The sequence below is a fragment of the Ixodes scapularis genome, unplaced genomic scaffold (genome assembly GCF_016920785.2).
Source record: "Ixodes scapularis isolate PalLabHiFi unplaced genomic scaffold, ASM1692078v2 PGA_scaffold6__148_contigs__length_123643588, whole genome shotgun sequence".
NCBI classification, from domain to species: Eukaryota; Metazoa; Arthropoda; class Arachnida; order Ixodida; family Ixodidae; genus Ixodes; species Ixodes scapularis.
In genome coordinates, this window is record NW_024609881.1 from 9,753,239 (window position 1) to 9,774,699 (window position 21,461).

General features: G+C 49.7%; 1 long non-coding RNA gene and 1 pseudogene across 1 annotated transcript; one reads left to right on the top strand and one right to left on the bottom strand.

Moving 5' to 3' along the window:
• LOC115308664 overlaps window positions 1–21,461 on the bottom strand; it is a 45,182-nt pseudogene that overhangs the window by 3,796 nt on the left and 19,925 nt on the right.
• On the top strand, window positions 1,436–2,711 carry LOC121046070. Its single transcript, XR_005797988.2, has 2 exons — window positions 1,436–1,677; window positions 2,619–2,711. It is a non-coding gene; the product is annotated as an uncharacterized LOC121046070 (long non-coding RNA).

A 21,461-nucleotide genomic window follows, 5' to 3' on the forward strand; every position in this document is an offset into this window, starting at 1 on the left:
CTCTTTGACGAAAGTCCAGAGTTCTATCTTTCGTAATACGGCTTGAGCCGGACGACGTGCACCACCTCGGGTCGTGGCTGGCGTTTTGCAGATGGGCGCGTTCCGTCGGGTAGAACTTCGTAGTTCAGATCACCGAGCCTTCGGATGATTTTGTAGGGTCCGAAGTAGCGTTTGAGAAGCTTCTTGCTGAGACCACGGCGACGAATGGGAGTCCAGACCCAAACTCTGTCTCCGGGCTGGAAGTGGACGTCCCGACGACGAAGGTTGTAACGGCCAGTGTCGACGCGTTGTTGGGCTTTAATCCGGAGTCTGGCGAGCTGACGGACTTCTTCTGCCCTTTGGGCAACCACCTGGGCGTCGTCGCTTACGTCGACAGCCGGTTCGTGGGGCAACATAGCAACCAGCATTGTCGTTATTTTGCGCCCATGCACCAGTTGAAAGTGTGTCACTCCGGTGGTCTCTTGTACGGCCGTGTTGTAGGCAAATGTGACGTACGGCAACACCTCGTCCCATGTCTTGTGCTCCACGTCGACGTACATGGAGATCATGTCGGCTATGGTTTTGTTGAGTATCTCCGTCAGCCCGTTGGTCTGCCGGTGGTACGCCGTGGTGCAACGATGGCTGGTGTGGCTGAGACGAAGGACTTCTTGCGTCAGCTGGGCCATGAATGATGATCCACAGTCTGAGATCAGGACTTCGGGAACGCCGTGCCGGAGGACGATGGAGTCGATGAAAAACTTGACGACTTCAACACCCAGTTAAAAATAACCATTGGCTCCAATTAGGATATTCAATTGGAACTGGAGTCAATGGAATTCAATTGGTTCTGGGTCATCCAACTGGTCATTCTAATTAGTTTCAATGTTTCCAATTGGTTACACCAACTAGGAACAACAAAATTCAATTGGCACTGGGCCACCTAATTGGTCACTCTAATTGGATTCAATGTTTCCAACTGGTTACCCCAATTAGGACCAACAAAATTCAATTGGCACTCAGCCACCTAATTGGTCACTCTAATTGGATTCAATGTTTCCAACTGGTCATCCCAATTGGGATCAATAAAATTCAGTTGGCACTGGGCCACCTAATTGGTTACTCAATTGGATTCAATGTTTCCAACTGGTTATCCCAATTAGGATCAATAAAATTCATTTGGCACTGGGTCACCTAATTGGTCACTCTAATTGGATTCAATGTTTCCAACTTTATGATTGATCTCCGATTGGGATCAATAAAATTCAATTGGCACTGGGACAGAACTTGCCATTATCTCTTTCCTCACCACAGTTTCCAAAGATCGCAATTTATTATTTTCTTTTTCAGTATTGGTGTGCAAAAAAATTTTTCAACATAGCAATTTGAAAGGGGGGAAAAAAATTCGTACACCATTTAATAAAAAAAAAAAAAAAATCTGTTTCTAGAATTAGTCGGAATTGCCGGCAGCGTCGGTGTACACTGGGCGGCAAAGATGGCGCCGCGAGGACGGAGGAAGCACGAAGCACATGGCGCCGATGGCGTGTACGGCATTCGTAGCATGGTTATGGCAATGATTCAAGAAAGTTTTTTTGTGTTTTACTGCTGCAGAGTGCTCAATGGTGCGGTGATAATTACTTCATTTGACCTGCCAGCTTGTTAGAGCGCGAATGAGTGGCAACAAACGTTTATGGGAGCAAGGTAAGAAATTTTCTTTGTCCTTGCTGCGCTGCAGTTTGGGGATTTCGGATTGTTAGATCTGCTGAGACACTCGTTGTTTGATCTTCAGTGAACGATGCGAGCGTGAATATATAGCTTTAGAGAAGAAAATTTTCCGGGCAGCTATCAGTTCGGAAGTTGTTGGGTATCCGCGAGGAAAGTTAAGTGTGTTTTAAGCATCTCAAAACTAAACTCTGAATTGCTGAAAACACTGCCTGGGCAGTTTCAAAAATTGAAGATTTGGGATTCAAAATTAAGCGATTTCGGGGGCATTTTCGATGAGTGGGAAGTGGGGTGGGGGGGGTCGGTCGGTCGGTGATGTCGGGTCATTACTTCCGGAAGTTGTTGACTTCTAATAAAATAACAGTAGGTGCCGAAAATTTTGCATTTCATCCGGCGGACTATTTGCAGCTATGTTTCAAAATTTACTCTGTCTCCACTCAGGGTAAGTTCAAACACCTACCCGCGTCTTGCGTTGCCTCTGATCCATTCGAGTAAGATTTGGAACACAGCCTGCAATGCACGATTTCTTTTCGAGATACGAAAGACACTTATTTTTTCACCCATGCACACTTTAAGCATATTTCAGGTGCACTGGCCAGCTTTACAGAGATGCCTTTGAATTGACTGTTTCTTCTCCTTAAAGCAGAGATTATGTCTCACAGGCTCATAGGAAACATAGTAGACTTAAACCATCCCAGATGCAAATTTAGCCCAGGCTCGGCAAAAGCTTCATCTCCTAATTTTGACCAGAGTGTTTCCGTCACCCAGGGATGTTTGCCTTTTAATGCAAGGCCTGCAGGTTTATACCACTGCAACTAATTTCTTTGCAGCGAAAAAAAAAGTTTAGTATGTTTCTAAGCTTGATTTAAACATTTATAATCCAATAAGGTCATTTAATGCATATTTATCCTTTATTTTAGGGAAGCTGCAGCTGCTATCCTGGAAGAAAACGACGATGCCTAGAAGCAAGAAATCATTTCTAATAAGTTAAATAAAGACTGTGTGATTATCTACCTTTAGATCTAGTTGCAACTTTTTCTAGTTTGGGATATCCAAACACTAATGGTTGTCCCAATTCATATCTGTCAATATGATTTGAACAGTTGGACCAATTGCTTTTTTCCTATTGGGAGTCCGAAAACAGAAATAGGTTTTTTCCAATTGGTTACAATGCCGAACTGGTTCGAATTGGTGATGTTCAATTAGATTTCGACAATTGAAACCAATCGACTTTTTCTAACTAGGAGTCCGAAATCACAGATAGGATTCCCCATTGGTTCTAATTGTCGATAACTAATTAGAACCAATTGACTTTTTCTAACTAGGAGTCTGAAATCACAGATAGGATTCCCCATTGGTTCTAATTGTCGACAACTAATTGGAACCAATTGACTTTTTCTAACTAGGAGTCCGAAATCACAGATAGGATTCCCCATTGGTTCTAATTGTCAATAACTAATTGGACCCAATGGTTATTTTTAACTGGGCAGCCGTTCCTGATGGAAGGGCTTTTGTCTCGGCGTACCGTGGAGAAAATCGGTTGCGACGATTATCCATCGGTTTCCTTGCGTCGACGATGGGAAAGGTCCGAGTAAATCCATACCGATTTGCTGGAATGGGGCAGATGGCGGCGCAATAGGCTGAAGAAGTCCTGCCGGTTTCGTCGGTGGCTTCTTCCGTTGTTGACACTCGTGGTAAGATCGGGTGTAGTGGTGCACTGTCTTCTCAAGCTTGGGCCAGTAGTACTTTTCGCATATCCTTGCAAGAGTCCTGCTGTAACCAAGGTGTCCCGCCGTCGGGTCATCATGGCAGGCTTGAAAAATTTCTTCTTGAAGACTGGAAGGGATCACCAACAGCCACGCCGTGTTGTTGTCGCTGAAGTTCTCCTTGTACAGTACGCCTTGTCGGATGGAGAAGGTTGGCAGTGTTCGTACAAAACCGCGGGGAACGGCGCTTCCTTGTCCCTCTAGGTGCTCGATGAGTGCACGCAGCTCAGGGTCGTCTCGTTGGAGTGCTGCCATGTCGCTGACATCCAGAGCACCGAGGAAACACTCATCGTCGTCCTCTTTGGTGCAGGCAGGACCGGCCTCGGCTGGGGCCCTTGACAGGCAGTCGGCGTCATTGTGCTTCCGGCCAGACTTGTATACCACGGTCATGTCGAACTCCTGCAGTCGTAGGCTCCACCGAGCAAGGCGTCCGGAGGAATCCTTCAGATTCTTCAGCCAGCAGAGCGAGTGGTGGTCTGTGACCACGCGAAAAGAACTTCCATACAAATATGGACGAAACTTTGTTATTGCCCATACGACAGCGAGGCACTCCTTTTCAGTCGTTGAATAGTTCCTCTCCGCGTTTGACAGCGTCGACTTGCGTATGCGATAACTCGCTCTGCTCCGTCCTGCACTTGCACTAGTACCGCACCCAGTCCGGTGTTACTGGCGTCGGTGTGGATCTCGGTTTCAGCAAACTGGTCGAAATGGCCAAGAATCGGGGGCGTCTGGAGTCTTCGTTTGGGCTTGTCGAATGACCTCTGGTGTTCTTCTGTCCACTCGAACTTTACGGCGTCCTTCGTGAGGTGTGTCAGCGGTGCGGATACCTTGGCGAAGTCTCGGACAAAGCGCCTGTAGTAGGCACAGAGTCCGAGAAATCTTCTCACGGCCTTCTTGTCAGACGGCGGCGTAAATGCAGCTACGGCGCGGGTCTTCTCAGGGTCAGGTAGAACACCCTTGTTGTTCACGACGTGGCCAAGGAACTTTAGTTCCCCATAGGCGAACCGACACTTTGTTGGCTTGAGTGACAGGCCGGCGGTCTTGATGGCTTGAAGCACGGCTCGAAGTCGTCTGAGGTGTTCGTCAAAATCTCGTGAGAATACCACGACATCGTCCAGGTAGATGAGACAGCTCTGCCATTTCAGACCTGCCAGCACGGTGTCCATGACGCGCTGGAAGGTGGCTGGTGCTGTACAAAGTCCGAACGGCATCACTTTGAATTCATACAGTCCGTCGGGAGTGACGAAGGCAGTTTTCTCCCGGTCACGTTCGTCGACTTCAATCTGCCAGTAACCACTCTTCAGGTACAACGACGAAAAATATCGGGAGTGGCGCAGTCGGTCTAACGTATCGTCGATGCGGGGGAGAAGGTAGACGTCGTTCTTCGTCACAGCGTTCAGTCGACGATAGTCCACGCAGAACCGCAGGGTTCCGCCCTTCTTCTTTACAAGGACGACTGGGGACGCCCATGGGCTCCTTGAGGGTTGAAAGATGTCGTCGTTGAGCATCTCCTGGACTTGATCTTGAATCACTTTCCTTTCCTTTAAGGAGACTCGATACGGCGACAGGTGGACAGGAAGTGCGTCGTCGTCGGTAACAATGCGATGTTTCGCCATTGGTGTTTGTCGAATCTTCGATATCGTGGCAAAACAGTGACTGTATTCGGCAAGGAGATCAACCAGTTGCCGGCGCTTCGTAGCTGGGAGCTCGGGGTCGATGTCGAGCGGCGGCGGCGTCGTGCTCTTCTGCTGTGGCGACGAGGTTTCCTCTGAGATTGCGGTGACCACGGCTGGCGCCTAAAGCTCCTCGACGTGGCCCATGATGGTATCCTTCGTTAGGTGCTGCGGCTCCTCTCGAAAGTTTGTCACAAGAACAGTTGTACGTCTTTCTTGGAGATCCGTTACGCCTCTTGCGACCCCAATTCCTTTTTCGAGGAGCAGTTGGACGCTGCCCTCCAGAAGAGCTTCACCGTGCATGGCTGCGTCGGTTATAACGGTGACGAAAACACTCGACTGCGGCGGTAGGTTCACATGATCGGCGATAACTCGGATCGCAGGTTGACGTCGTGTTGGTCTCCACCGGAGGTAAAACAGGTTTTCGCAGCGTCAACTGGTTTGCCCCGAGGTCGATGACGGCGCCATACTCGCAGAGAAAGTCCATTCTGAGGATAACGTCCCTCGAACAGTCTTGCAGAACGACGAACTTCACAGGACACGTTTCACCGTGGGTCTCGACGCAAGCAGTGCATCTCCCGACTGGCGTGATGAGATGTCCTCCGGCGGTTCGTATTTGGGGTCCATCCCATGACGTCATGACTTTTCGCAGGTGGCAAGAGAGCCTCCCACTCAAGAGTGAGTAGTCTGCTCCGGTGTCCACAAGTGCCGATGCGTCGTGGCCGTCGATTATAACGTTTAGATGTTGGACACGATGCAGGGACGTCGTTGTGATCATTAGCGTCGAGAGAGTGGGAGCGCTCCGTCGTTCTTGGAGGCTCTTTACGTCCGTCGTCTTCGGCAACTCCACCTCCAGGGGTTGCCGCGCCTAGTTTCCCAGCGAGGAGCGAGGGGCGACAGGCTTTCATGTCGGGGTCGGTGCATCGGCGAAGCTGGACGTCGCGGTGACGGCGACCGGAACTCTCGGCGGGACGCAGGCTCGGGGGACTGGGGTCGCCGCAGGTACTCGTCGATCTCCCGAGGGCGTTCACCATACCGGGGGCGTGGGTCGTTTGGGTGGAATCCGCGCAGCCCGAGTCGTCGGTATGGGCATCGGCGGTACACATGGTCAGCTTCGCCGCAGTAGTAACACAGCAGGCGTCGGTCGGCCGTCCTCCAGACGTCTGTCTTCCTCGGTGCAGGTCACTCTGGGGGAACGTGCACCTGATCTTCCTGTCGTCTGGGGTACTGCGGCGTTGGGGCGTCTCTTCGGGGCGGCGCCGTGGCTTGGCGGGAAGCTTGCGGCGGTTGTCGGGCCATGGCGGCGTAGCTCAACGTCAGTTCCTCCGGTGCCACCGTGGTGACGGGAACCTCTGGTTGGAGCGCCTGATGCACTTCTTCTCGGACAGCCTCGGTGATGGAAATGGTTGGCGGACGGCTGGTGGTTGGCAGCAACCTTCGCAGTTCCTCCCGGACAACCTCCCGGATAATTTCGCGGATGTCCGTACCAGGCGCGTTTTCGCCGCTAAGCAGCTCGGTTGCAGTGACGCTTGGCTGCCGCTGGTAGTGGGAAGCGCGCGCTTGGAGGGCGCGCTATATGTTTGTCGCCTCGCTGACGAAGGCGTCGACGGTTGCCGGCGGGTTGCGGAGGAAGCCTTCGAAGATGTCGTCCTTCACGCCCCGCATCAAAATGCGCAGTTTCTTACCCTCGGTGGCCTGAGGGTCGGCGCGGGAGCTCAGGCCGAGCACGTCTTCCACAAAGCTCGTGACGCTTTCATTGGGGCCCTGGGTCCTGGTTCGCAGTAGGTCCTCAGCTCTCTCTCGGCGGTGGTGGTTGACGAACGTAACCTTCGGATCGGTCTTGAAAATGTCCCACAACGTCAAAGAGGACTCATGGTTCTCGTACCAGTGCTTGGCGGTCCCCTCAAGCGAAAAGTAGACGTTGTGCAGGCGCTGTTCGTCGGTCCAGCCATTCTGGCGGGCAACGCGTTCATACTGGTCAATCCAGTCTTCCGACTTCTTGGTAGAGTTCACAGTGGAAGGGGGCAGCCGTCCGCGGTACGACGGGAATGTAGATGACGGGAGAAGCGGCGGGGGCTTGCGACTGGTAGGCCATCGTCGTCTTCTTTGGCTTGGGTTTGTCCAGAAGCAAACCGTACTCAGGATCCTCTCCCTTGGTACGGCGGCTGGTCCGAGTTTCAGGTTCTGCGGTGAGTGGTCTTCTCACCGAGCCGGGAATCGGACTTGCACTGCGGGCCCTTGGAGGGGAACGCTGCACGGGCATGCGGTACCCCGCACCTCAACCAAAATGTCACGAGTGGTGACCAAAAAACAGGAAATAAACAGAAAGAAATAAACGTTTAATGCGGTGACCTTGTGCCAAAAGTAAAAGGGTACAAAAATAATAACAGAACGTCGCCGGCGTCGAAGTCGGCGTAACAGCAGAGTCGAACGCTGGGGCGAAACTGACTCCGCTCGCCTTGTGGAATCCCTTATGTACCCTCGTGGGTTTCTGGATCGTTCGGCGTAGAAGGTTCGGTGCGTAGAACATTCTAACCTCGAATCAGCAAGACGGTTCTCGAATTCACCAGAACATCAAATTACACTGTCAACAAAAATGTGTAGCCGTGGCCAGGAATCGAACCCTGGCCTTCTGCGTGGAAGGCAAGCGCGATAACCGTTAGGCCGCGCGCGCGCTGCCTACTTGGGCAGCTGTGCGCGCGGCAATATGAGGCCAATAAGCACAGTTGCCCATTTGGCCTCTGTGCTGAAAGTTATGTGTCCCTATGCGACAGTACATTAGAAACCTGGCTATTTACACAGGAGACATTCAACGAAGCTGGAAGCAAATCAATTGAGGCCCTTGTAATAATTTTGTAAATGGGAAGTGAGTGCGTGTACCAGCTTATGACGCTTCGTTGACGGCCTGCGTGTCGTGATTGTTGAAGCTGGTCAAATGCTACCACCAGCAACTCGGCGGGCGTTCAGCGGATTGGCTGTTTGTCAAGCAACCTTGTGCCCTGATGTCATCTTCGTTTTAGAGCACAACTCTTGCGCCAGTTTTGCGGCATCGGCGGAACTGCCCCGCTAAATTTAGCAGAAATTCAATTAGTGTTGAGGTCACGTGACATCACTTTTCTCGCTAAATCTAGCGGAGAAGCTGAATTTTCTCATGAGTGATGCGACACGAAGTCATGGACATCATTTTCCCCACTAGATTTAGCAGGGAAACTGAATTGGTCTTGACTTCGCGTGACATTAATTTCCCCGCTAAATTTAGCAGGGAAACTGAAATGGTGCTGACATCACGACACCAATTTCATTGCTTAATTTAGCGGGGACTCTTAACCCCCTAAATTTAGCGGGAGGAGGAGGGGCATACCCTCCCCTCCGTTTCAAGAGCTGCACTTTAGTTTCACATTACAGAGATTTGTAAACGTCTCATTTTTTATTCACACTGCCGCATCTTTCGCCGTCTTTTTGTTCAGTTTTGAGACGTTCCAGCAGGCGATTCTGCTTGTTGTGTTACGTTTTAGCAGCCATAGTTTGTAAGTCCTCTTCGGCGATCACCCATGGAGATTACTGACCCCCTGCTCGCTCAAGCGCGTTGTGGTGAAGAAGGTAGCACTCACCGGTGGCCATGGTTTAGTCCATTCCTCCTCAGCACAAGCTTACGATTAGCCTCCACAACATTTCCGCAACATGCATTGCACACCACCAAGGTTGTAGTTCCCAGAAGAAAAATGGGGGCGCGTTCTGAGCCTGCGTTCATCGTGGAAAACTCTTTTTTCGGCCAGCAACTTTATGAATGTGTATTAATATTTGCAACAAATGTTTGAAGTGCTGTGCAAGGCAAAGCAGTAAAACAGGAGCAGCATCTTAACTGACTGATTGTAACTGCTTTTTCGACTAGGCCAGTCGTACGTTTCGCGGTATCGCAATACAAACTTTGCGTAACACGACAGCCATGCAGCTGATCACGGTAGTTTTGGTTTCGCCGCAGACCCCCCCCCGAGACAAAACTTTGAAATAGGATATCTACAAAACTACACAACGCATTGAAAATAAAACAAAAAAACAGACACTTTGCAATTCAGGAACACTTCCTCACTAAGAAACCGTCATAACCCTAAAATTGAGAAGGTGTGCCGAAGTTACCCTTTAAAGAAACACCGACACCCCCAACAAATTTTTTTTTATTTTTTGCCAGGCGATTTATTATGGTGTCAGAAGACTACCAATCAATATTTTGCTACAGCGTTAGGTATATTTTTAACAAAGTAAAAAGAATGCAACTGCTTGAAACTGAACTGGGGAGGAAGAAGTATAGAGGAGAAAGTTGCCAGAGTCACTCAGCTGTGCAACTTCTTTTTTCAATCAACGTATTGTCACGAATGACAATTGATGAGGCGACGAAAACTGAAACAAACTAAGCATTTAAAGGAGCTGTGCAACGATTTTAACGCTGAAAGAATTGGCATCTTCTACTTTTGACAATGTTCACCTTGTCACAAAGGACAGGAAACACACCTCCTTCCTTAGAAATGTTGCGATTCCGCCCCGTAATTGCGAAGCAAAAATTAGAATATTCCCCAACCTGCAGCCGCGAGCGGCGGCCATGAGAAACATGCGGCATGACGTCAATGGGGGGTTTTGTGGAAAGATAGCAAGTCGTGCGAATACCTGCTTGATAAAAGGTGACTTTTATATAAATCTTGTTGCTCCAACATAAATATAAATGCGTCAAAAACCTGGTATCTTCGACAAAACTTTTATTATACGGAGTTTTAGTGGCGCCATATAACCTAGGTCCACAAATCTGTCAGCTCTATCTGCTACCGCGAACAGCCGCCAGAAGCCAGAGGGGGGAGGGGGACAGAGCCGGACGGGTATGGCCGGACCCAGATGACTTTCCTCCTTTCACCATATTGTTTGCGCTGCGCCCACCAGCATGTGGTCACGCGGTCGCAAGCGGATGAGTTCTCGCTGCTCACTGATGGCTCTAAAGAGAGAGCTTCACCGGAACCCCGTGCAAACCCCATCGACATCACAGCGCACGTGACTCGGAAGATGGTGAAGGAGTTGAGAGGTGCCAAAAACTCCAATCTTTGTCCATTTTTAAAATAAAAACTAGGACATGCAGGCAAAAGCGTTTTTTTGTTGTTTACTTCAGAAAGGTCGAGACACCAACTCCCAAATATTTAAGCAAAGCACTGAAACTGTTGCACAGCTTCTTTAATGGGGCAAACTTGTGCCCAAAAGAAAAAGGAAACAAAAAACAACAATAGCGTGTCGCGGGCGTCGATGACGGCGTAACAGCAGGATCGGGCACTGGGGCGAGACTGACCCTGACTCGCCATGCGGAGCCCCTTATGTACAGGCGTGGGCTTCTCGAACATTCGGCGAAGAACATTCGGACCTCGAACACACAACAGGATTCCCGAATTTACCAGAACACTAAATTGCAAGAATAAATAAAAGACACGTCGCTCCCAGGAATCGAACCCTGGCTCTTTGTGTAGGAGGCAAGCATGATAACCGTTAGGCCACGGCCATGCTGCCTAGTTGGCCAGCTGCACGTGCGGCATTACTCCCCCCTTTAAGGGGAGACGCGGGTCTTAAAGTGGTCAAAAAACGCGAAATTTCACGTTTTTCAAAATTCACATATTTGGATTAATTGTAGTCTAAGGTACCTGCCTGCAAAGTTTCAATGTCGAAATCAATGTCTAAACATGAAAAAAATGATATTTACGATGTCCCCGCAGAGCCCTAACACAGCGAGTTCAATGAAAACAAGTGGAACATCGCGCCCCGCGCGTTTCGCGATCGCTCGTCGGATCGCGGCCATCTTGGTCTTGTTGGAAAGCCGCTTATTTTCCCCACGTTCCCATGCCATTCGTTATCGCGACAACATCGGGGAACGTCCGCATTCCGCGGGTTTCGAAAGCCCCAATTGCGATCTCTCATTGGCCTGCTAGCAAGGTGCCCGTATGTCAGAGCACGCGCGGCGCCTAGCGCCCCTGCTATTGGCCTAAACGCGCCCCTCCGCTCTTTTTCTCCTTTCCTCCTTTCCGTTCCCGCGCTGGCGAGAGGTGCGTCGTCTGCTCCTGGGCTCGTCTCCGCCCGTCTCCTTAGGCCTGTCTGCTTTGTTTCCTCCGTGGTCGAGCGCACGTTTTAGTTCCCGTTTGCGCGCTTGCGTTGAATATTGTTGGTTCGTTTTCCTACGAAGTCGCGCGTGTTTTGTTTTGTTTCGCTTCGAGTTCTCGAGATGCCGGACGACGCTCGGTTGAAATCGATCACGCGGCAAGCGTTCGGAAGGAAGAGGAAGCGACCGTGGAACAAGAAGCCGAAGCTGTCTGCTGCAAGTGCGCCACCGCGATCGGCACCGCCGGATGCCTTGGATCTTCCGGAAACATCAGCCGGAGACATCGCGACTCCATGCAGCAGCGGCAGTTTGTCGAGCTTTGCGAGCGCGGTTCGTGTCGACACCGCATACTACTCCACGGCCGAGCAGGCGCAACGAGTCGCACGATCGGACGAATGCAAGCGTGCGCTATCGGAAAAGTCGGCGACCCGGCACAAATTCGACCTTCTCGGCGTCACCACAGGAGGCCAGACGCGCGACGCTGGGATACAGTTCATTGTAGTGGACATGAAAGCTCTCAAAGCATGGAGAAGGACAATCCGCGTAAGGCCAACACTGCCCACCAGAGCAGCAGCAATGCAAAGCAAGGGTTCTCCAGGCAACACCAAACTGGAACAGCTGGGGACTACAGTCCTGGACAGCTGTGAGGGGCTCCCCTTTCAACTGCTACACGAACAAAGGCCCTTTTCAGGGCCACACAAAATCTGCTTTCGGAACGTGCAACCCTCGGTGCTTCCTCCCGTTGTCCCTTATAGAGTCTACTCATTCTTTTATAACGTTATTTTACGTTGCAGACATTATTTCTCAGTTTTATATTATTTCTAAAGGTTCTTGTGAACGGATTGCAGAATTTTTCATCTCAATTTGTTCAGATAGAACTATGCTTCATATTGCTGAACATTATTGCATGGGATATCTTACTCAATTTTATGCAATGAGTGTCAAAACTTCAACTGCAATTTTCTCAGCTTCGCATTTTTTGTCTACATGCCTAGCCTTACGGTTGTTTTCATGAGATTATTCTTCGAGGATTTCTATAAACTTTATACCGTTGAATTCAGAAAGAAGTGAACTGCAGGGTGATGCTATTTTTGTATGACAGTATGGGCCCGAAATTTTAATATTAGTGATAATGTGACCTCGTTAAGCTTTGTAAATGGTGTACTTGACCTAATTCGACTAGTTTTATACAATGATCTATCTTTACAAAAATATAAATAGCATCATCTTGCATGACAGGTCTTTAGCTACAAATCCATATCGCTTATGCAAAAAAATTCGTATTAGAAAGTTCCTTAATGAGTCGTAAGAAATGACCTAATTAGGCTTCATTATTTTGTTCGTAACTCAAAAAGTAAATGAGATATTGCAGAACTAATTGTATATTTGAAAAGAGGAAGCCAAAACACATACGCACACTAATTTTCATTATAATCCATTAATAAACAAAAAAGTCGATTTTAGAACCAGTGTCTTGCCTTAAGAAATGCATCGCCCCAATGCAACACAAAACAAAACAAAGCAACTGAAAAGAATGGCAAACTAGAGTCATTTAGAACACATAAGGTCCACAGTCCTATTGAGCGTAGTACGGCTTCAGGCACACGACGTGGACAACTTCAGGTCCATTGGGCGGCATGATAATGTTCTTGTTCCGTCAGGCATCACCTCATAGTTCAGATCCCCAAGTCGACGAAGCACCTTGTAGGGTCCAAAATACCGTTTCAGGAGTTTCTCGCTGCAACCACGGCGGCGAATCGGTGTCCACACCCACACCCTGTCTCTGGGCTGGCAGTAGACGTCCGACGATGAAAGTTGTAGCGGCCTGTGTCGACACGTTGTTGGTCTTTAATCCGGAATTTAGCGAGCTGACGGACTTCTGCCAGTTGGGCGACCACCTGGGCGGCGGCGCTTCTGTCAATAGCCAATTCGTGGGGTAACATCGCGTCCAACATTGTCGTTACTTTGCGACCATGAACCAGTTAAAAAGGTGTCACCCAGGTGGTATCTTGCATGGCCGTGTCATAGGCAAATGTGACGTACGGCAACACCTCGTCCCACGTCCTGTGCTCTACGTCGATGAACACAGAGATCATGTTGGTGATTGTCTCGTTAAGTCGCTCCGTCAGACCGTTGATTTGCGGGTAATAAGCAGTGGTATGACAATGGCTGGTGTGACTGAGCCGGATTTTTTTAATGAGCTGAGCCATGAACGATGATCCAAGGTCTGTAATGAGGATTTCGGAGGCGCCGTGCCGGAGGGCAATAGACTCAATGAAAAACTTGGCGACTTCAACAGCAGTCCCTGAAGGAAGGGCTTTCGTTTCAGCGTATCGCACGAGATAATCTGTGGTGACGATTATCCAGCAGTTTCCCGATGTTGACAGCGGAAAAGGGCCAAGTAAATCCATTCTGATCTGCTGGAACAACGTGGACGGGCGAGCAATTGGATAAAGAAGCTCTGACGGCTTCGTCGGTGGTTTCTTGCGTCGCTGACACTCGTGGCATGATCGAGTGTAGAGGTGAACGGTCTTCGGTAGCCTTGGCCAGTGGTATTTTTCCCGAATCCTGACGAGCATCCTGCTACAGCCAAGGTGTCCAGCCGTTGGGTCGTCGTGGCAGGCTTAGATCTCCTCTCTAAGATTGGCAGGGATTACCAGCAGCCATGACAAGCTGTTGTCTCCGAAATTCTCCTTGTAAAGTACACCTTGTCGAATGATGAGGGTCGGCAGGGCTCTTGAGAAGACACGGTTCTAGGTGCTCGAATAGTGCGCGCAACTCAGGAACGTCTCTTTGACGTCGTGCCATGTCGCCGGTGTTCACTGCGCCTAGGAAGCACTCGTGGTCATCGCCATCGCTGCTACCAGGAAATGTCTCAACAGGGGCTCTGGACAGGCAATCAGGGTCGCTGTGCTTGCGGCCTGACTTGTAGACCACAATCATGTTTAACCCCCGCAGTCGAAGCCTCCATCGAGCGAGACGTCCTGACTGGTCCTTTATGTTCGCAAGCCAGCAGGGCAAGTGTTGGTCCGTAACAATGCAGAAAGTGCTCTAATATAAGTACAGGCGAAACTTTGTGATTGCCCAGACGACAGCAAGACATTCCTTTTCAATCATGAAGTAATTTCTCTCCACTTTGGACAGTGTTCAAATTGCGTAGACAATGACTCGCTTGGTGCTTTCTTGCACTTGAACCAGTACCGCACCAAGTCCTTCAATACTTGCGTCCGTATGAATCTTGGTTTCCGCATCTTGATTGAAGTGTCCAAGAACAGGAGGAGACTGAAGCCATTGTTTCAGCTCGTCGAATGCGTGGTGCTGCTCCTCGGCCCATTCAAACTTTTCGGCGTCCTTCGTGAGTTTTGTGAGCGGTGTGGACATCCTTGCGAAATCCCGAACGAAGCGTCGATAGTAGGCACAAAGTCCAAAGAATCTTCGCACAGCCTTCTTGTCTGTGGGCGCTGGAAATGCTGCAAAGGCATGTCTTCTCGGGGTCTGGGTAGACGCCTTCGTTACTAACCACGTGGCCAAGGAACTTCAGTTCGTCATAGGCGAACCGGCACTTGGACGGCTTGAGGGTGAGTCCGGCGGTCTGTATGGTGTGGAGAACAGCTCGGAGTCGTTGCAAGTGCTCATCGAAGTCACTTGAAAACACTATGACGTCGTCAAAGTAGACGAGACAGCTCTGCCACTTCAGTCCTGCCAGTATGGTGTCCATGGCACGCTGGAAAATTGCTGGAGCCGTGCATAGTCCGAAGGGCATCACCTTGAACTCGTACAGCCCATCTGGCATGATGAAAGCCATCTTCTCTCGGTCCCATTCGTCGACTTCGGCCTGCCAGTAGCCGCCCTTCAGGTCCATTGATGAAAACTATCAAGAGTGACGCAGCCGGTCTAACGTGTCATCGGTGTGGGCGAGTGGATAGACGTTTTTCTTCGTTACCGCGTTCAGCTGCCAGTAGTCCATGCAAAACCTAAGTGTTTTATCCTTCTTAACCAGCATGACTAAGGAGGCCCACGAACTGCTTGAAGGCTAGATTATGTCGTCGTTCAGCATTTCTTGCACTTGCTCTTGGATGATTTCTATTTCTTTTACGGAGACTCTGTATGGCGATCGGTGCACAGGGATCGCGTCGTCCTCGGTAACAATGCGATGCTTCGCACCGTCGGTGTGGCACACCTTTGACAGCGTTGCAAAGCTGTCGCAGTATTCGGCGAGGAGGTCACTCAGCTGCTGTCGTTTCGGGCCTGGAAGCTTGGGGTGAATGTCGAGCTGCGCTGGCGGCGTAAAGTCTTGCTGAGGTGGCGATGATTCTTCAGCAATCGCGGTGATTTTGGCGGAGTTCCGAAGTTCCTCGATATGGCACACAGTGGCACCTTTCATGAAGTGTTGCGTTTCTTGTCGGAAGTTCGTCACGAGGACCCCGGTGCGCCCATCCTGAGGTTCAGCCACTCCTCTTGCGATGCCTATCCCTCTTCCCGGGAGCAACTGAAGGCTGCCTTTCCAGAACGCAGGTAGCTGCATCGGTCACGACAGGTACGACAACACTTTTCGCCGCAGGTAGCTGCATCGGTCACGACAGGTACGACAACACTTGATCGCGGTAGCAGGTTCACGTGGTCGGCAGTGACTTGGGCGGCGGCTGACGCTGTTTGGGGTTTCTCTGAAGGCAGAACAGGCATCCGAAGCGTGAATCTGTTCTCATCAAGGTCAATGACAGCACCATATTCACACAGAAAGTCCATACTGAGAATGACGTCTCTGAAACAGTCTTGGAGAACGATGAGTTTCACAGGCCATGTTTCGCCGTGAATTTCGACACGAGCAGTGCACCTTCCGACAGGTGTGATAAGGTGTCCTCCGGCGGTTTGAATTAGTGGTCCTCCCCAGGACGTTGTAACTTTTTGCACGCTTCGAGAGAGCTTCTCACTCAAGCCTGAGTAGTCTGCTTCGGTGTCTACGCTGGCAGATGCGTCGTGGCCGTTGATAACAACTTTTAGGTTGTCGGGCACCGTTGCAGGAGCATCGTTGTGATGTGTGGCGTCAGGAGACGAGAGTGGGAGTGCTCCGGCGTTCTTGGAGGCTCTTTCCTTGGTTGTCTTCAGCAATGCCAACTCCAGGCGTTGCTGCACTTAGTTTTCCCGGCAACGCAGGGGAGACAGGCTCTCTCGGCGGGGTCATGAAGCTGGAGATGCTGAACGTCGTGGTGATGGTGAGCGAGATTCACGGCGGAAAGACGGGACTGAGGAGGGTGAGCGTCGGAGGTACTCCTCGATGTTGCAAGGGCGTTCGCCGTACCTCGGACGTGAATCGTTCGGGTGGAAACCACGCAGCCCAAGTCGACGGTAGGGGCAGTCATGGTAGATGTGGTCGGCCCGCACTGGTAGCTGAGCAGGCGTCGGTTGGCCGTTCACCACACGTCGGTCTTCCTCGTCGAGGGTTGCTCCGGGCAGACGTACTGGGCTTGCTCTTCCTGACGCTGAGGATACTGCGAGATTGGGGGTCTCTTCGGGGTGGTGTCGGAGCTTGGCGGGGGGCTTGCAGCGGTCGTCGGGCCATGGTGGCATAGCTCAAAGTCCGTTCTTCTGGCATCGTCACGTTGATGAAAATTTCAGGTTGAACCGTCCGTTTGACTTCCTCGCGGACAACCTCGGCGATGGAGAGTGTCGCTGGACGACTCGATTTCGGCAGCAACCAGCTGAGTTCCTCCTGGACGACGTCCCGGATAATTTCACGGATGTCCAGGGTTACAGGGGAGATTTCGCCGCTAAACAGGGTGGATGCAGTGACGCCTGAATGTCGTTGGTAGTGGCCAGGAAGCATGCGCTTGGAGGGCGCGCTCGATGCTGGTTGCCTCCGTGACGAAGGCTTGAACGGTGGTCAGCGGGTTGCGGACGAGGCCTCCGAAGGTGTCATCCTTTACACCTCGCATCAGGATCCGCAGCTTCTTTTCGTCGGTGGCTCGAGGACCAGCACAAGCGACCAAATGCAGAACATCCTTGACGAAACTGGTGATTGTCTCGTTTTTGCCCTGGGTCCTCATTCAAAGAATGTCCTCATTACCCTCCCGTCGATAGTGGTTGGTGAATGTCCGTCTCGGTGCACCCTTGCAGGTGTTCCATGAGGTCAAAGAAGTTTCACGATCCTCGAGCTAGTGTCTGGCCATTCCTTCAAGTGTGAAGCAAAGACTCTGTAGGCGCTGTTCTTCCGTCCATCGGTTGTGCTGGGCCACTCGCTCATACCACTGTAGCCAGTCTTCGACGTCTTCATAGGGCCCACCATGGAAGGACGCGGGTGCACGGGCAGCTACGGGTAGGACAACGACGGGTGGGATGGTCATCGTTGCGGTCTTCTTTGGTTTCTTCAACAGGGGCCCACAATCCGGGTATCGGCCTTTGGTACGGCGGCTTGCTCTGGCGATGGCGTCTTCTGCTAAGGGTAGCCCTCTGGGGCTGAGCACCTCACCCGTCCGGGATGTCTTCGGAGGCGTACGCTTCATGGGCATAGAAAGCGATGCCCAGCACCTCCAACAAAATGTCACAAATGACAATTGATGAGGCGACGAAAACTGAAACAAACTAAATGTTTAATGAGGCAAACTTGTGCCTAAAAGAAAAAGGAAGCAGAAGATAACACTACAACGTCGCGGGCGTCGATGGCGGCGTAACAGCAGAATCGAACACTGGGGCGAGACTGATTCCGGCTCGCGAAGCCCCTTATGTACAGGCGTGGGCTTCTGTAACATTCAGCGTAGAACATTCGGTGCGTAGAACATTCAGATTTCGAATACGCAACAGGATTCTCGAATTTACCAGAACACTGAATTGCAAGAATAAATAAAAGACGGGTCGCTCCCAGGAATTGAACCCTGGCTCTCCATGTGGGAGGCAAGCACGATAACCGTTAGGCCACAGCCGCGCTGCCTACTTGACCAGCTGTGCGCGCGGCAGTATTTGCAGCTTTTTACAAGCCACAGAAGATGGGTATCATATTTCTTTTCTATTTTAATATTGAGTGTGTACCTTTGATGACCCCCAACTGATTATCCTTGGTGGTTGTGTCTAAACCACAGAAAACGGCACGTGACCACGAAGGAGAGAGTGAGTGCGACTCAAACCGGCCAGTTCTCGATCGACGGTTTTTGGGCGGAAAGAAAATGAATTTCGAGCCCGAAATAGTGTTCTGGGTAGTTGGGCTCTCATATGTCATGTACAAATAAAAAGCTTGGCAACCATAAATACCCTGTCAGTGTCCCTTTAACGTCCTGAACGTGAGTGATTGAATCACCTGAAATAAAAAAAAAAAAGCTTGAAGTACCCTAAGCATTTCTTATGAGTTGTGAATGCGAAAGCATGCAAGCCGCTCGTCCGTTCCCTCCCTTCCCGGGCACGCAAGTGCGCTGCGGCGAAGCAAGAGAAGCGAAATCTCAACGACTACTTTGCGTTTGTCGCTTCACTGCAGTACATCAGTGCATGGTGAGTAGCCCACTCAACGATACTAACTAACCTGCCAGGACAAACCACGAACACGAGAATAGACCGATGTCACCAAGCGTTCGGCGCATGCGTGACGCCGCCATAACTTTAGTTCGCAGGAGGCAGGCAGCAGTGCACAAGACGGCTCGTGCCGCCTCGTGCTACACACGCGCAGAGCTCCAGCAAGGTTGTCGCACGTGCAGAAAGACTAAAGCTCCCTTGATGCATTGCGGCAGCGGTGGCATAGTCAAACTGGCTGGTGAGATCGGTCTACTATTGCCAAACTTCCAAGTGGTGCCAGTGTGTGACGTGAAATCAAATTGAATAGTATGTTATCCAACGTTACTAAAACACTCAGTGGGGAAACTGCCATAGAGACTGCTCTCAAAATGTGTCCACGATCTGTCCCCGAGCACCGAGCTAATGGCGAACACAATGCCGCCATTTCTCCCGCAGCGGCCACTCGAGGAACTGCACGTGACGTCTATTTTGGCTTTAATCGGCTATTTTGGGCCGAAACATATACAGCGGAAGAGGTTACAGGGGTGCCACCCCCGTCTCCCCAGCGGACGCGCCGCGTTGTAATACCGAAGTTAAAATGCACCTAGGTCGGGACGTGCTACCTGAAAGCACCGCTGAGGCATGGTTGTATAAAAACAATATTAATTGTACCGCAAAGCGTTGCAAACTAAAGATTTTAAAAACCTCACGCGTCCTTCATTTTGTATTAAACTCCAATAAATTTCATACAAAAAGAGTCTTTTCTGTTTGTTTTTACGCAAAAACATGCTCTCTAAACGCTCAAGGTGACCACAGTACAGACAAATGATAAAGAGTGGCGCTGTTGTCGTATTTAGCTCGGTCTCGGTGGACGCCAGCGGCCCAGGTTTCGACGGCGAGTTTCCCAACTGAGTGTTCTAGTAACGTTGATGTTATCTAAGGCGATTATCGTAAGTTCTGAAAACCTGGCTGGCTGGCTGGGTAGCGAGGCCCGAGTAATTCATATCCAGGATGATTAAAATGAAATTAATTTTTTGCGCAATGTTGGCACAAATTCCTTACATTTTGGTAAAATGTAGCAGGATGTAGCAGGCCCTTGGGCACAGTTTGGCACAAAATCACATCACTGCTAGGCTCGACAAAGTAGCACAAAATAGATGACGCCAGCCATAGTAACAGACCTGTTGCGAAATTATCCTAGCATCACCGAGAATGCTGGGAATGCAGGTCAACACGCGCTCACCTTCCCCACATAAAAGATTCGAAGTAAATGACCAAAATAAGGCATTCACAAACGCACAAAGAAGATGCCCCATTTGTTTAAGGTTTTTGCTTTAAAACAGCTACCACTGAAGACTCCAGCACATGCAGCACGTGTCACTTCACTCGTAGCATGCTCCTTGGTGCTTCATGTTTGGGTTGACGGCTTCATTTCCGAATGCAAACAACACTCTTCACCGTCCCTACGTAGTGCTGCAGCCGGTATGGGATTGTACCTTACTGGAGAGTTTTAGTATTCCGCATAGAATGCGCATAGAAGCAAACGCAAGCGGCGTGCGTTTGCGTTAGAGTTGCGTGCCCCACGTTGTGCGTGCACCTCATCGCCATGCGCCATACAAGACCGCGATTTTGGGCTCCAAACACGCGTAGTGTGGAACACGCAAAGCTATCGCAAACACACAGCGCTAGCGTTCGCTCGTATATGCGATATTAAAACTCACAACTGTTTCACCGGTTTCCAACGCCAACGAAACGTGCTGCAGTGAGCTGACGCGCAAGCAGGTAGGCGTTCCTTCGAACTGGAAAGGCTGAGATTGGCAAAACGACGGAGCGTAAAAATGAAAATAACTCAATGTTATAAAAAAATTTATAATTAAACAAAAAAAATTAATTTTTTGTTATTATTTTCTTTACTTCTGGGCATTTGGTCTGGAAGGATATTGGCGGCGACTTTGGACGTTTTGCCAATTGTCAAAAGTTGCGTCTTTGATAGCAAAATATACTTTACCCACAATTAACCTAATTTTACATGAATTTCTCAAATCAGCTAATATATTTTCATTTATTTTGAGACTATTTTTATTTTCAAAATGCTGCAATTGGCACCAGTGATGGTGATAAGCACACTTTTGATTGTCATATTTGTCCGCGCGTTAAAAATTAAATCAAAAGCAACAAATTAAATGAGAGCTTGAAAAATTACGTATTAAAATATCTGAATTTTAATATCATTATTATTAATACAAAGCGCGGCAATGTATGCCCCCAGTTAACGCCAAGATCACGAAAATACGCCATTTAACCATAATAGTCTTTAAAAAAAGGTATAATTTTGTTTTCTTTTTAGCATATAAAAAACTCTGACATTGTTATCAAGATAGACAAACAGTCAAACACTGGATGTAGTATAAAGTCATATGCGTCACGTGTTGCGATAAAACACACACACACACACACCTCAGCTGTGACTGGGATTTCGTCTTTGGGTTGTTGCAGTGAGAACATTGTTTATTAATTTATACGTTGTAGAGACATATTGTAAAAAGTGGAATTATTCTCTTATTATTGTGCTGAAAATAATGCTAAATCAAGTAATCATCTAAAAACCCAAAGCATATTAAAAGGCCTGCAGTTCATTATTTCACATGACAATTATCTGAGAGAGAAAAGGCAGCGAGAACGCACAAATATCAGCACTCATTTTTTCAACAACTACAAATATCA